The sequence below is a fragment of the Phyllostomus discolor genome, chromosome 2 (assembly GCF_004126475.2).
Source record: "Phyllostomus discolor isolate MPI-MPIP mPhyDis1 chromosome 2, mPhyDis1.pri.v3, whole genome shotgun sequence".
Classification (NCBI taxonomy): Eukaryota; Metazoa; Chordata; class Mammalia; order Chiroptera; family Phyllostomidae; genus Phyllostomus; species Phyllostomus discolor.
This window is the reverse complement of record NC_040904.2, coordinates 4,956,371-4,973,102: the sequence shown is the minus strand read 5'-3', so window position 1 is coordinate 4,973,102 and position 16,732 is coordinate 4,956,371. Positions and strand designations below refer to the sequence as shown.

The following is a 16,732-nucleotide window of genomic DNA, read 5'->3' as shown; positions in this document are numbered from 1 at the left end:
TCCACGAGAGTCACGTCTCAGCCCGGATCCTTGCTCCTTGGCCCATGCATGCTCACAGGCATCTTACAACAACAGACCCTTGAACACCCAGGACCAGGACAGCCGAGAGTCCCCAGTTGGGGCCGCTGTGGGGCTGCACAGCTCACTGTCAGTCACTTGCCCCTTTCTGTACAGAATCAGCCTAAGGCACGTGGCTGGGTGGACAGAGGACCAACCTGAGCTTTTGCTAGGGCTTGGACCCTGTGTGCGGAGCCCGCCCAGGCAGGCCTCGGCCTCCCAGGCTGCCAATGGGCGGGGGGGGTGGGGGGACAAATAGCCCCCCTGTTTCCAGACCTGTTCCCACTCCTGAGCTCAGTGCAAGACCAGCTCTGGTCAGGGCTGCCCAGAGTGCCTCCAGATGCAAGGTCATTGCATTTCTTCCTCTGTAGCAAGACGACTCCAGGAAAACACAGACAAACCCAAAAAAATCTTGGCAGAAAACTGCAGAGAAATTGCCCCCCTGACTCCTGCTCCACTTTGCAAGCGCACACAATCCTGCCGGGGAAGCATGCTGCCTGGGCCGGGAGAGGAAGGAAAATGCAGGTACTCCCGATGTCTGATGAGCGTTCCCCCAGCACCACGGTTAAAGGGGAAACTCACCTCAAGGAGCCAAGGAGTGACCAGCCTACATCCCACTGGCTTCCGGCCACTCGGACCCCAAAGGAGACTTTTCTCCTCCAGCAAACCTACCCAGGGAGGCCCAAGCGACCAGGTCTTCCCTGAGCGTCAGGCCCTGACATGGAGCAAGAGATCGGCTGTGCGTCCTGGGGACACTCTGCGATCCGCCCCTCCCCGCCCCAGCCGCCAACCACACATCCACACGGGAAGAGGACGACGGAGGACTGAGGCGGGGAGCCCAACAGCACAAAAGCAAAACCGTGGTGCACCCAACGCCATCCTTTGGGAAGATGATTACAGGAGAAAAGCCCGGTGTCGCTAGTCACCAGGGTGGAGACTTGGGTCTGATTTGCATAAGCCTCTTATTGAGGGTGGGACCCCCAGGCCGGTGAGCACGAAATGCTGAAGCTGGTTGACGCTCTGGGGCATGCATCACAGTCACCGGTTATTAATGACTTGCCAGACGTTGTAGCCTGGCTCCCGGGGCGGCTGTTGGCGCCAGAGACTGTACAGGCGGATGGTACGTGAACAGGCTGACGAGAGGGGCGACCCCTGCCTGATGCCCTCGCCTCTCCCCGTCTCCCCAGGGCGGGGCAGCAGCCGCGGGCAGCATCCCAACGTGATGTGTCCCCAGCTGTCCCGGTGGCACAGCCCTGGCTGTCAGGCTTAGGCAGGCGGGAGCGCAACCTCCCAGAGAGGTTGGACTGCTGGGTTTTTAGCATCCGAAACAGTGATTTTTGCCTAACGTACAAGCTGATGATGTAAAGCACATAGTTCAGGAGCGTTTCGTCCTTGAAAACGCTGCCCAACTACCTCTCGCAAGTTCCACACATTGTCACCCCCCGAAGGCAGCCCACACCGCAGTCACCCCCTATTTCCCAAACGACATTAGAACAGTTCATCTAATTCCAAAACCTACCTCCCCCCACCCCGGCCCTGTCCTCTGTTTCCAGCCAGAGCTCCGTGACTATGTTTTGCTCAGCTTAGGTTCCCAGGGTCCGGCACACGGCGGACACCCAGTAGGAGTCCCGGGGCCAGAGGGGCAGAGACAGGGCACCGTGTCTGTGCTTGGGGAGGCTCACCTGTCTGAGCCAAGGAGGGCTTCACCTCGTCCTAGACCCGGGGTGCCAAACTCGTTTTCACCGGGGGCCACATCAGTCTTGTGCTTGCCTTCCAAGGGCCGAAACAATTTTAGGGCTGCATAAATGTAACTAGTCCTTAACTGTGAAGGAGTTGAAATTGCATTCGGCCCTCTGAAGGCAACTGTGAGGCTGATGTGGCCCCTGGTGAACACGAGTCTGACACCCCCGTCCTAGACTGTGCATGAGGTCCGACCGAGACCCAAGCTACCTGGGAAGCCGGGGAGAGCCAGGGAGAGAGAGGGGTCTTTCCTTCATAGGGTCCTGGCCCCGCAGCACATCCCAGATGGGCACCGTGACACCGTTCCCTCTCCTCGTACCAAACCCAGCCAGGGGACGGCAAGCATTTTTCAGGGAAGGGCATCTGATTGGGCTCCTTTTCCCCCAGGAGCTCTGTCCGGCTCCACCAGCAGCAGCTGCAGCCTCTCGGGGGGTGGGGCTGTGCCCTCCGCCTCCGCCACCAGGCCGCTCTGGGCCTCTCGTAGAGCAGGTGTCCCTTGGTGTTCTGCCTCCAGCTGTGGGTTTGCACCAAGCAAATCCTTTCAAGGACTTCCAGGAACTTCAGGCTTGGAGCACCCCTTCCTCCCTGCAACTCCCGGACGTTGCTCTCTGGGGGGAGTGGAGGTCTTGCATTGTGCCTTGGGGATGGGGACCCGTCTGGATACTGCACTGGCCCTGGCGCCAGCCTCCTAGTTGCCAGGGCTGGGAGCTGCACCCAAGAGCTTTGGGGAGCAGAGCGGGGGAGATGAGCTCACAAAAACATCCAAAGCCTGGGTGCCGAGGTTTGAGGGGCTCCCTGTCCTCCTGAGGGGCAACGCCACACTCGAACACAGAATGACCCTCTGACCCTTCTCTCCAGCCCACAGGGAGAGATGGACCAGGTGTGCAAAAGTGCCCTGACTTGTCTGTAGGGAATGCCCAGCCTTGGGTCGTCCCCACTTTCTGGTGGGGACCCTGGTTTAGAATCTTTACTTTCATCCTGCCCTCTGAGGCCAGCAACAGAAACTAAGCTAACGCCCATTTGTGTCAGAGAATCTTCCTCTCTTCAGATAGCGTGTCACTCCCGTGTCTGCTCATGGCTGGAGGACAGAGTCATGTCTCTCTTTCACCAAGCGGGGGCGCTGGCAGGGAGCAGGGGTGCGGGTGTGCACCAGGGACAACAGAGGGCTCCGAGAGACAAGGGCAGGCTGCGGCCTAGGGCTGTGTCACAGGGAAACCAAGGGCAGGAACTAGCCCTGAGCAAGTGAAGAAGAAAGAGAGTGGATCTAGCCCTGGCTGGCATAGCTCAGTGGATTGAGCGCGGGCTGCGAACCAAAGCATCACAGGTTCAATTCCCAGTCAGGGTACATGCCTGGGTTGCAGGCCACGGCCCCCAGCAACCGCACATTGATGTTTCTCTCACTCTCTTTCTCCCTCCCTTCCCTCTCTAAAAATAAATAAATAAAATCTTTAAAAAGAAAGAAAGAAAGAAAGAAAGAAAGAAAGAAAGAAAGAGCATGGATCTGACAGTCTCCGAGCCCCATCCTCGTTCCAGGAACCACCAACCCAAATACAGTCCCCCTACCTTTATCCATAGAGGTATGTCCCAAGACCCCCAGTGGCTGCCTGGAACCTCAGGTAGCCCTGAAACCTATATACCAAAAGTTTGTCCATAAAGTACCCAGCCACGTACTGTGAAAAATAGAGACATTTATTGAAGAAGATACAAGATACAAGAAACATTGTACATAGGACAATGATGTCTCAGTCCCCTTCAAAGCAGGCACCTTGGGACCACACATAGTTCTCCCAGTAGCCATTAGCTGCCCCATTATATTTTCCTGAATCTCATTGATGCTCTGAAATCTCTTCCCTTTCAAAGGTGATTTTAGTTTTGGGAAAAGTCAGAAGTCACAGGGCACCAGATGTGGGCTGTAGTGGGTGCTGAGTCACCTGGGTGATTTGATGTTCCACCAAAAAACTCTGCACGAGATGTGATACGTGACCGGCCATGTTGTTGTGATGAAGCTGCCAATCACCACTTGCCCATGGCTGCAGCCTTCTGAATCATCCAAATAGTTTCCATGGAGGGACGTTCAAGGTTAATGCAAAATTGGATGCAGATTCATTGCTCTACTCACTCAGTCACTTTGAATGGGACGGCCACACAGTACACAGGCTCACTCAATGGCATCTACTTCCCCCACTGACTAGTGCAGTGAAGTTGCATTGTTCACACGTGTGCATTCCAGTCCACGCTCCTTGGCTGCCAGGTCACATCAGTGTCGTGCAAACCATTCTGGTGATATTAACAATAGCTGGGCTTTTTCTGGACCTCATATATTGTTTTTTTCTATACACACATACCTATAATAAAGTTTAATGTTTGACTGAGGCATAGTAAGAGATTAAATAATAATAAAATAGAACAATGCTAACAATATAGTGTAGTAAAAGTTATGCAAATGTGGTCTCTTTGGCTCTCGTTCTGATAACCAATCTGATCATCAGGAAGGTTACTGAGTGGCTGGTGGGCAGGGAGGGGGTGCTGCGTGGATTCAGTGGACACAGGCGTGATTCGTGTCCCGGGCAGACAGACCGGGATGGTGCAAGGTTCTATCACACTACAGAACAGCACACAATTTAAAACATGTGAACTGTTTATTTCTGGAAGTTTCCACTTAATGTTTTCAGACAACTGTGGATAACAGTTGACTGTAACCAAAACTTCAGAAAGCAAAACCCCAGCAAAGGGAAGACTGTCAAATACGTTTTCTATAGATCTTAGATGTACATAGAGGTTGTCTTGATCGCCAATGAGCTTGAAAAATTCTCAGGGAAACCAATATATATATATATATATCTCAGAATCCCTAATATGCTAACTTGTTCTAGAACTCTCCAAGACGATGACAGAGTAGGCAGTGTTTTCTGAACTTATTATCCCTTTATTTCCCTTCTTTTCATTGTCACTCCCCACCATCTCCCAGCAAAATGGGGTTCCTTCACCCCCATATCGAGGATGTAGGATGTGATCCAGGGCAGTGCTGAATTCAGCTGATACCAGCTCATGAAAGGTGATTGTTCAATATTCAGGGATTTTGAGAGCTGGTCAACAGTTGATACTATATTTTGAAATCAGCCATGGTGGAAACTTTTATACCACAGAAATTGGCAAACGTTCAAATCAAGTCTTGTTTTGTTGGTTTGTTCCTTTGTTTGCTTGTTTTACTTTTCCTATAAGCAACTTTAACAGCATGCCCCTGGACTTAGCCCAGTTACAGAGTCTCTTGGGCTTGGAGCGGCCTCAGGGGCCTGCGGGTTCTCACACCTTGCTCTCCCTCCACACCATCCAGACCGGGCCCCCTCTTCGGAGCCCACCGAGGCCCCAGCAATGTCCCACTCACACGGGAGCGGGGAAGACCCAGGCAGGGAGTCACATGCCACTCAAGTCCCCCCTAAGGACCCCTGAGACCGTCTTCCCACTCTCAGCCCATCTTGGGTGGGCAACCCACCCCAAGGTGTTTATAAAGTATCCATGGCCAGTAAAATGATTTTGAGAGGAAAAATGATACTTCTGGAACGTGGCAAAATAAAGAACCGGAAACCCGCATCTCTGAATCCGGAAGAATCGGACCTCTGCTTGTCACACTTCCAGCCTCCAGGGGGCAGCACGCCACGAGTGCAGCCAACGAGAAGAACACTTGACACGCAGGAGGCTGCCGCAAACAGAGCCCACGAGGCTGAATGCTCCCCCTTGGCTGGTGCCTTGCTTCAAGGGCCACTTGGAAGAGAACCCAGAATGCCAGCACAGCTCATAGAAGACTGAGTTGCTCGGAAAATAAAGACAGAGCGGACACAGTAGGGGAGTCATGTTCTTCTCTGAAACCCAGGAAATACAAGCCTCGAGGAATTTCGTCCTCCACGCAAGAAGCCTTGTCAGAATGTATGGCTCAATGATGCCTGATTTGGTTTCCAGAGAAAATCAGGGGCAGCATACTTCACTGGACACACACCATGCTAAAGCCAATTGCAGGTGGTGAATATTTATCAGGGCGAAGGCTGGTGGGGGCCGCCATCTGCCAGTAGTCCTGAGGGGGGAGACCGAGGTATGAGGAAGTGAGGCCCAAGGTAAGGGGCCGAGTGATTGTTTGGAGACTTGGAGCTTCTGACCCTAAATCAGGGCATTTTCCTCTGCACAACTGTGGGTAAGGAAATGCTCTTTTTTTTAAAGATTTTATGTATTTATTTTTAGAGAGGGAAGGGAGGGAGAAAGAGAGAGGGAGAGAAACATCAATGTTCAGTAGCTGGGGGCCATGGCCTGCAACCCAGGCATGTGCCCTGACTGGGAATCGAACCTGCGATGCTTTGATTCGCAGCCCGAGCTCAATCCACTGAGCTATGCCAGCCAGGGTGGAAATGCTCATTTTTGAGGGCTGAGACAATGGCCAAGAAGAGCCGAATTCTCTTCAAAGGACCCTGACCTGCCAACTGCAGACTTCTCCAGAACAACACAGACTTAATGAAGTGCACATTGTAAGCCTTTTGCATTCAAGTTTTGATAGGAATTTAAACATCTCGGTAAAAGCAATTCTGTTTTATTGATGCAGGAATTAGTGTAGCCACTGAAATACATGCAGAGCACGCCAGCCTCCACGGGGAAAAAAGAAGTCGGCGTTAGTCTGTTGAAGATGCTAGCTAGCACTTCAACTCCAAGCGCAAAACTAAACCACACAATGCCTGTGCGGTATGCATTAAAGGTGAAGGCCAGGGTGGGGCAATGAGGCCAGGAAATAACTGTTTCCCTGTGAAATTAAACACACCTCGTTAAAGCAGAGAAAGTACCCTGAAAGCCTGTCTCCCAGCCCCCCACCCCTTCTTGGCTGGTGGCAGGCGGTGCCACCCAGCAGGTGTGGGTGCCAGACCCTCAACTGCGTGGTCAGCACCCCAAGTGAATCCCCCAGGATCCTGCTCCTTCTCAAATCCGGTCATTGTCACCCCCAGGAGAGGGGCAGCAGAGGAAATGAAATTCGATTTTCCACTTGCTACAATTCTTAACAGTGTGGGGTTTGCAGACAGTGGCCTGAGACTTTTGTCTAAAATTGGAGCTGTGGCTCATGGGAGGGCTGGACTGGCCGTTCCTTCCTCCTGTGTGAGGGACCACGAGGTGGGGTGGTCTGCGCGTGCCCCCACCAGCCTTGCAACAGAAAATACACAAGGAAATGCCATGCTCACCGGGCAGCGAGGGACGGGTGACCCTCACAGGGCTGCCGCTGCCCTCACTCAGGAGCTGAGCAGAGGCTTTGCAGGGTTTGGCATCCCCCAGTTCCAGAACCTGTGCGAGGGGCCCTGTGTCTGTCTCCGCTCTGGTAGGAGCTGAGAGCACACGTTCGAGCCCCTCCCTGCCCCACTCACGCCCCGTGGGGAACTGGATCTATTCTGTGGGCTCCCAGGGTGGATGGCCGCAGTCCGTGGGCAGGAAGGAGAGAGGACTGGACTGGCTCTCTCTGTCCTAAGCTGGGCACGATCTTGTCACCCGTGCTGTTCCTTGCGTGGTGCCGTCAGTAGACGGGAAAGAGGTGGTCTTCTCTCTGAAGGCGATGCTTGGCTTTGCGTTTCATTCCTTCCCAACCCCTGGGAGACCTTGTTCATTCCCTTCCAGAATTTTCTTTGCTCCATTTCCACTGCCTCCTAACCTCCTTCATTTGGAAGGACCACCCTGCCACCTCCCTTCACCTAGAGACAGAAGTCCCTTGCAGCTTCAGCCCATCGTCACCCTCTTCCCCTGCAGCCTGACTCATCCTGACCGCCCTGCTCAGAGTGGCCGGTGGTCTCGGGGCTGCCAAACCCAGCAGCCCCTCCTCTGCTGAACGCACCAGAGGCCTCTGTTGGGGCCTGCTCCAGAGGAAACCACCGAGTCCACGTCTCCCGAGGGCGGAGAAGCTCCGGCGCAGCCCCCTGCCAGGTCTGCTGGCTCCTTCGGGCCTCACTCGCTACACACTGGATGAAGAATGGAGGAGAAGGAGCTAAACGGTGCCCAAGGTCCCAGGACTGGAGCCCGCCCATACGGTGCCCTGTCCTCCGAGCAGACTCAGCCCGAGAGCAGGCGCACGGCTGAGTGGGCAGAGCCCAGACCACACTCCGCCCCCGCGCCCCCTCGTGCCCCGGCACCTGCGCAGCAGCGACCCCCACCGTGCGGGCAGCGGGCCTGAACGGTGCCTACAGGCTCTAACTGCCGAACGTTCTAACTCTTGAAACCACCTTTAAAAGAGAAATGAGGATACGGAAGGCCAGTCTCCTCGGTCCGGCCCAGGGTGGCCCGACATTCCTGTCCTTGAAGCAATGGAATGGCTCATTGCACCCAGTCCTATCGCAATGCAGGGCAGCCGGCGTCAGCCCTCTGGCCTTGCAGCGGGGCCCGGACCTTCTAAATTGAGGTTCCCAGGGGGGGCCCCCAGGGCACAGTTTCGGCAGGACCCTCGGCCCTTTGGTGGCCGTCATGTGTCCCCAATGGAATGGGGGAGTGTTCTTCCGCACGGCGGTGACTTTATTTCAATCACCTCCCATAGTCACAGTAGCTCGAGGCGCAGAACAAGCCAGCTCGCCTTCCCAGGATGCAGCAGACACAAGTGACAAGCGTCACCACCAGTCCGCAAAGCCGGAAGATCCTCCGATGAGGACTCACACACAAGGAGACAAGCGGCGGGGCCAAGGGTCCAAAGGAAACCACCGACTTTACACTGTAGGCACCACCGGCGACTGCAGCCGAGTCTTCCAGTCCTGTCCGGGCCGTGAACCGGGGGCGTGTGTCCGGAAGCGTGTGGACGGCGGTCACAGGACAGGCCCCCTGCCCCATCTGCAGCGTCTTCGCCCGGAGCCACTGCGGTCTGCGAACCTCCTGCTGAAGCCTTGTAGAAACTAATCCTCCCTCATTTAGAAAATATGTATGCTTTGCTTTTCCTGAGACAATTTATTTTCAGTGTGGTAAAAAATACATAACATAAAATGTACCATTTTAACCATTTTTAAACATCCAGTGCTGTAGCATGGAGCCGAGGTCGCACTGCTGTGCAACCATCGCTGCCACCACCCCCACCCCCATGTCCAGAACTTCCCGATCTTCCCGAACAGAAACTCCACATGCATTAAACATTCACCCCCTCCCCACCCGGCCCCTGGCACCCGCCATTCTGCTTTCTGCCTCTGTACATTCAGCTCCTCGGATACCTCTTGTGTCTGGCCTGTGTGGCTTGGCGTGATGCCCTTCAGGTTCCGTCCTGCTGCCACAGGTGCCAGAACATCCCTCCCTCTGAGGCCGAGTGGATGGACGGACCACATTGCGCTCACCCGCGCCTCAGCGCACGGACGCTCGGGGTGCTTCGGCCTCCCGGCCACTGGGAACGGTGCTGCTGCGTGGACCTGGGTGCACAGCTGTCTGCTCCCATGTCTTTTCCTGGCCCGTGAAGATGGGGAAAGTGTTGCCTAGCCTGGGATTTTGCTGAGTCCTGCTCTCTGCGTTGCTGGATGCAGGTTTAATTCAGTACATCTGCCGAAATGCGGTTTTCTTGACATTCGTGCTGGAAGACGAGCCAGCGTGAGCTCCCTCACGACACAAAGCCTGCGAGAGGTGTCTCCCGCGTTCCCTTCCCATCTGGCTCCCTTCTCCCCCCACCTCGCACCTGCCTCTCGGGGAGCAAGTGTCATCCCTTTGGCTGTTTCCTGTCCCTCCACCTCTGCTCTTGACCGTGTCTCATGTTGGCTGCCACTCCGCCAACACCTCCCTCCACCCCTGCCTCTTCCTTATAGCCCCAGCCTCTCCCCTCCGGCTTCTTCTCCGCATGTAAATATGCTCAAAACTCCCCCATTTCTATAAACATCCCTCTATAGACACACACACACACACACACACACACACACACTCGCACATGCGCATCCTGCTCCGTCAGCCAACACACGCCTCCAGGTCCTCTCTCACCTCCCTCCAGATCGACCTCTCCTCCGCCCACAGAGACCTGGCGGGTCTAGAACCCCCACCGACCGGACACCACTCTCACTAAAGTCGCCAACTGTATCCGTTTCCTGGGGCAAAGCCACAGATCTGAACCTTTGTCTGTGGGCTAAAACATTTGGATTTATAGGTCAAAACCAGTTTGCTCTTCTCTTGGTAGCGGAGCATGGACACCCCCGTGTATGCCTTGGTTTTATTAGGAACCAAAACATGGGAAGAGCTGGAAGGGGCTGCCTGAAGCGTGCTCTTGTTACACGCTCAAAACGGCCCTTCTTACGGGTTTAGGGTTCGTAAAATGAACAAAGCGAACTACAGAGCCCCTGGAATGAGAGGAGTCGGCTTGTGTTTCGGTGTTGGGGGTCCTTCAAAGACGCCGAGAGTCACGTAAGGAGAGAACACGACACGGCAGCTTAAATGAATCCTCTCCCAGAAATGTATCCTCTCCCAGCTCTGGAGGTCCTAGTCCATGAGCAAGGTGTCTGCGGGGCCCTGCACCTCAGGGTGCACTGGGGGAGGGTCCTTCCAGCCTCTCTCGGCTTGACCCTTACATTCATTACATCTGCAAAGACCCTATTTGCAAAGAAGGTCACAATCTAAGGTTCGGGTTGGACGTGAATTTGGGGGAGACGTTGCTCGACCCAGTGCATTTGTGAATCCCAGTTTTCAGGCCCTGTGGACCCCCCTCAGGGGCCCTACACGGCATCTGTTCTGAATTTAAAACAGAAACGGCTTTGTGTTTCCTACTTACTTTTCAGATGATAGAAGCATATTAAGGGAAAGTTCAAGTATAGAAAAATCAAAGAGAAAGCAAAAACACCCACGAACTTACAACTCAGAGATGGGTCAAATTATCATTTTGGAGAAGGTTCTTCGACACACACATGCACCAACACACACACGTTATTGCCAGAAGGTAATAGACGCCAAAGGGACCATTAGGTTCTCATTCTGCTTTTTCACCCAGCTCGATGGCACGGGCACCTGCCAGGGCGGTGAACACACGCCCATTCGTTCGGCAAACAGGTCCTCTGCACTGGGCACTTACTCCAGGGCCCGAGGTCCACCTGTGAATAAAACACACAGAGATGCCTGACCTTGACAACGTCCCCTCCCACAGGGGCCAACAGACAACAGAAAATTGAAAGAGTAAATAGCCTCTCATGCTAGAAGGTGGAAAGAGCAATGAAGAAGTACATGGTGGTACAAGAAGGGGACCTCAGTATTGGGCAGCAGCAATTACCATTTCCAAAGAGGGGTAAACATGGGCATCATTAAGAAGGTGATCTTTGCACGAAGAGGTAAAGACCCCAAAACACTGGGAAATCGTGTTTCACGGCTGCATAGTATGCCACAGATTACGTCTGCAACGATGCGTTTAACTAGCGCTCTGCCGATAGATACTGAGGTTGTACCCAATTTTCCACTGCGGTGAGAGAGGCTGCCACATAGCCTGTCTACAGCTGAGGAGCGTTTGTGAAATTATTCCCTTCGAGTAAATGTCTCGACTCCACCCCAAGACACCTAACCACTTCTGCATGATGATACGTACTGCCACCCTGCCCTCCGCGGACACCGCCGGTTCACACCTCCACCACACGCTGCCTTCCAACGCACACTCCCCACGCCGCACTTGTCGTGTGTTTTTCATTTTGCCAACTTTAGGGTAAAAAATGTTATTGTATTTGTATCACTTTCACTTTGCCATGGTTGAACGGTCTTTGCAGATGCTTATTATTCTGTGCACTTCTTCTCTCATCGGCTCCCTGTTCACTTCCTTTCGTCATGTTCTCTTAAGGGATACGCATTGCTTTCGTAAATTGGAAATGTGTATGTTTGTGTCACAAATGTTTTTTTCCTGGTTTGCCTTCTTACTTTTTTTTTTACAAACATTTAAAATGTTTATATTGAGAAAAATGCCAGTGCTTTAAAGTAGTTTCTGGATTCCTATCGTGGTTAGAAAGGCTTCCCAACTTTTGGAATTCTAAAAATGCATTTCTACCCCTGTCATTTTTCTTTTTCTTTTTTTTTTTTTTTTACATTTAAGTTTTGAGTTCACTTGGAATTTATTCTGATATAAGAAAAAGGAAGGGATTCATCCTTTTTCTCCCAAGTGGGCATGAGCTAAGAAGCACCCCCATGTCTGCCCCCTGAGATGCGGGGCGCACCTGGCCCCCGCCCCATTTCTCTCCTCCTTCTCCTCGCCTCTCTCTCCCACTCCCTCTCAGCACCTCCTCCGACTCCTCTACTGCTGGCTTCTGAATGCACTTGTTTCCCAGGATCCCGCCTTCTAGGTTCTCTTCTCCCTCTGCACCGTCCCTCCAGCACTCGCATCCACGCCCGTGATCACAGCTCTCCCTCGGATGCACTGAGAACCTCCACCGCCAGAGCCCGGCCAGGTCACTGATAAGCTTCAGCCCCACACACCTAACTTCCCACAGGAGAGTTCTCCTGCGTGTCTGCAGACACCTCAGACGGAACCAGCCCAAGCCAGCACCGTCCTCGGTCCCGTTTGTCTCACCCAGCCCACTGGCCGGCCCCCACACCTCCTCCTGCCCCCCAGTTCTGCTCCTTATCCATTGCCCCGTCTTCACCCTTATGGCTGCTCCCCTGATCCATCACCCCGCCATTCCTCCTTCTAACGGGCATCGCTCTGGTCCACGGTTCAGCAAATGATAGCCCCGAAGTCAAATCCAGCCCATGGCCTCTCTTGGCACTGCCCATGAGCTAAGAATAGTTTTACATTTTTTAAGAGTTGTAAAAGTTTTTTAATAAAATGGAAAAAGTGGGCAATGGAGGCCTATGTTGCCTACATAGTCTAAACTATTCACCGTTGGCCCTTTACACACAAAATGCTCACCAACACTCACCTCCAATCGCCACCCCACACCACTGCCCCCGCGGGGGTCCTTCTAAAACACGTGAGATGTTCGACCACCTCACCCCCCAGTTCAAGACCAGTCTCCTCAGTCTGGCACAGCCAGGCGCTCTTCCGCCGCCATCTCTGCCCTCCCCAGGCAAAGCCGTTTGGTGCCTTCGAGCCTGTTACACCTACAGTTGCCTCTCTTCCAGGGCCCCAATACCCCAGCCTTTGTCTGCTGGGAACACCCCCAAAAAGCATAGAGCACCCCCTCACTGAGCAAACCCGTCCTGCTCTCCACCCAAGACAGGTCTAGGGTTGATATCGCTGCCGTCTTCCCTTGCCTCTCTCTCCACGTCGTGTGCCAGCTTGTGGCTCACGTCCTGCCCGAGGCACGCCTGCCCAGGGGGGACCTTGCAAAGCTCAGTGATGGACCTCACACGGCAAAGCAGCCTACGTGTTAAATCGCCCCCTCTACTCAAGAGTGTTACAGCAAAGCTACCGTGCTCTTGGTTCATGGGGTTGGGGGGCGGGGAGTGCAAGAAAAGTGAGCTGTGTCTGACACACCACCAGGGACTCTCAGTTGCATAAGATCTGTTCGGTGGGTTATTTTTTTAATTGTGGTAAATGATATGTGACATACAAATTTACTATTTTAATCACTGGAAGCATATAATCCAGTGGCATTAGGAACACTCACGAAGCTGCACAACCATCACCACCATCCATCTCCAGAACTGGTTTATCATCACAGATAAACCCCGTTTTCTTCCTGCCCCCGGCCCCTGGCCACCTCTGTTCTCTCTCTGCATGGATTGGTCTACTCCGGCTCCTCATAGAAGTGAAATCATGTACCATTTGTTCTTTTGTGTCTGGCTCATGTCACCTAGCACCCTGTTCTCAGGGGTCGTCCCCCCGTCGCACGGGTCGGATTTCCGTCCTGTGTAGGGCTGAATGACACTCCGCTCTGCATGTTCGTGGCATTCTGTCTCTCCGCGCCTCCGCTGGGGGGCACCAGGGCTGTTTCCACATCAGTTACCGTGAGTGGTGCCGCTGTGAACACCGGTGTGGGAGCCCCTCCCTGTCTGAGCCCCTGCTTTCAATTGCTGGGGCACATCATTCTGTTCACCTTTTTGAGGAACCCACAGAAGTTGCGCAATTTACATCTCCCCCCAAAAAAATGCACCTAGGTTCCAACTTCTCCACATCCTCACTAATGCTTATCATTTTCATTTTTTATGGGGGGTGGGGGGGAATAGAAATCCTACTGAGTATACAGTGGCATCTCATCGTGGCTTTGACCTGCACTTCCTTAACCATCAGGGACCCAGTGACGCTGAGCATCTTTCCATGTGCTTCCTGGCCATCTGGTCGTCTTCTCTGGGGAAGTGTCTATTCAAGTCAAGTCCCTTGCCCATCTCTGAATTAGGTTTGTTTTGTTGTTGTTGTCGACTTGGATAAATTCTTTGTATGGTTTGGACAGGAGCCCCTGATCACCCCCCGCAGAAAGGCAGGGGCATGGGAGGGGGCGCAGACCCTGTTGAAGGCCAGGAGGGCACGCCTGTCCCAGACGGGCCAGGGCTCAGCACGCGGCCACCCCTCAGAGCAGAGGCGGCCAGGAGGCGTGCTCCGGTCCCGAACTGGAAAGGGGGAAAGCAGATCTGGAGGGTCTGCTGGCAGAACCCCAGCGCCATCTCTTCCCCGCCCAGACAGGTCCTGCCAGCTCAGGCCAGACGGCTGGAGCTCGGAGGGTACAGCCGAGCCAGGAAAAGGGGGGAAGCAGCTTCCACGTGGGCTGTGGGGGTGGGTGTAGATTTCCTCCGTGACATTTTCGAGTATGAAACAGCACTGAAGACGGTTAAAAAGGAGCTAATCCGACCAAGCACCTTCTTCCACTGAAGGCCTTCAGTAGGGAAGGGCTCAGGGGGGCATTGCACAGCGAGAGCGCTCACGCCCCCCCCCAGGGCGAAGTGAGACCGTACACGGGGCGCCCAGAAAAGGCCCCTCAACCCGGAAGGGCCTGAGCCCCGAGCTTGTCCCACATGAAATTATAGTCTGAGGCTCCCACTCAGGGCAAAATTCGCAGGGAGAGCCCTGCCGAGGCCACTCCGGACCACAAACATCACACCTTCTAGAAGGTTCTGGCAGTGAGAGGGGCATCGGCTCACTTCCATATAGATTCACCATCCTGTCCCGACCTCAGGGGCCATCCTCTGACTCCTGTCCTGACACCATTCACAGAGCAAAAAGCAAAGCCCTCCTCCCTTACCAACGAAAGGCCATCGAGGGCAGGGAGTCGAAAGTCCAAGTTGCCAAACCCAGGAGGCTGCTCCTCACGTGGACCAGCGGCTGTCTGTCCCCTGCGCCGAAAGATGAAAACAGATCTATGCGGTGGATGTGCAAGGAAACTCACCGCCAGGAACAAGGCTCATCCATAGGTTTAGTTGGTGCCACTCCAGTCCCGCCCCCAGCTGTTTTCTGAACGAGATAAGTGTGTTCCCAACAGACGGCATTCCGCCTTGGACCAAGGGGAAACACGCATTGCCACGGACAGGAGCCCGGGGCGGGACACTGCTTCCGAACCCTTTAGAAAGACTCCCGGGTACTGGCTGAACCAGTAACTTCGCATGGCGGTTTATACGAGTTTGCACAGTAACAGTGCCGGTTCCAAACTTCCCCCCGCACTCGGACTCTGGAAGAGCTTTCCCAGTGCATCAGTAACTAAGGTGACACCCGTGCATTCATTCATCACAGCGGGATGAATTTTTCCTGAATTTTTCAGGAACAATAACCACAGGCCAAGACTGCAGAGATTCAGTGTCGAGGCAGACACCAAATCAAATGTGTAGACACTGAAAAAGAGAGCGATTTTCCACACTTTGTTTAACCTTGACATTGAATCAACCAACAAAAACTGGCATTTTCTTTTAAACACTGAAATTTGACGATTTAAAGACCTCACTCAAAATTAGTACCCCAAGCCCTGGCTGGCGTAGCTCAGTGGATTGAGTGCAGGCTGCAAACCAAAGTGTCACAGGTTCGATTCCCAGTCAGGGCACATGCCTGGGTTGCAGGCCATGACCCCCAGCAACCACACATTGATGTTTCTCTCTCTCTCTATCTCTATCTCCCTCTCTTCTCTCTCTAAAAATAAATAAAATCTTTAAAAAAAAATTCGTACCCCAAACATAAGTAGCTCGGGAAGAGTTTCTGACAGAGGAATATTTATTGCATGTCTGTCCCGAGCAGGTATGTGGCTTTGTCCGACCTTAAAACAACCCCATACACTAGGTTCCATGGTGGGCACCTCGTAAATGTGGAAACTGAGGCTCGGTGACTTCAGATAGTATCTTAAGTCTACTGGGGCTGCCACCACAGGGCGCCACACACTGGGGGGGGGGGGGGGGGGCTTAAATGACAGAAATGTATGGTCTCACGGTTCTGGGGGCTGGGGATCTAAGGTCCAGGCACCAGCAGGGTTGGTCTCTGGAGGCTCTGGCTGGTCTAGAAGACCTTCCCTCCTGCTCGCAGACAGCTGCCCCCTCCCTGCCCTCACACGTCCCTCCCTCTGTGTGCACATCCCTAGTGTGGCATTTCTTCCTCTTCCTTCCTATAAGGGCACCAGTCCTATTGAATTAGGGACCCTCCTCATAGGACCTCATTTAACCCTAATTCCCTCTGTAATGACCCCATCTCCAAATACAGTCACATTAGAGGCTAGGGCCTCAACAAATGGGTTTGGCGGGGCGAGGCTGGGGCACACTTCAGTCCATAGCAAATAGCGTGCCCGAGACCCCACGCCTGCCGAGTGGAGGAAGGGAGACTGTCGGGATCTGAGCATTTATCGGAGTGAGCAGCCTCCCCCGGGCCCAAGCATCTCGGGTGAGGTGGGGGGACCTCTGGCTCTAGGAACTGACTCTTGGAACTTGCTGGAAGGGGGCGGTTTCACAGCAGGGAGCTCTGCCCTGTGTGCACACTAGGATGTGCTCGCAGAGGGTGGGAAGGGCGGGGGAGTTCTTACACAGAGGGAGTCCGAGTCAGCTAGAGACCTGTCCAGATGACGCCACGTAAAAACGGCTTCATCTGCCCTGT

General features: G+C 53.8%; 1 protein-coding gene across 1 annotated transcript in view; it reads left to right on the top strand.

Moving 5' to 3' along the window:
- KCNJ6 (potassium inwardly rectifying channel subfamily J member 6) overlaps positions 1-16,732 on the top strand; it is a 187,902-nt gene that overhangs the window by 130,274 nt on the left and 40,896 nt on the right. The gene's annotated exons all lie outside the window — the stretch shown is intronic.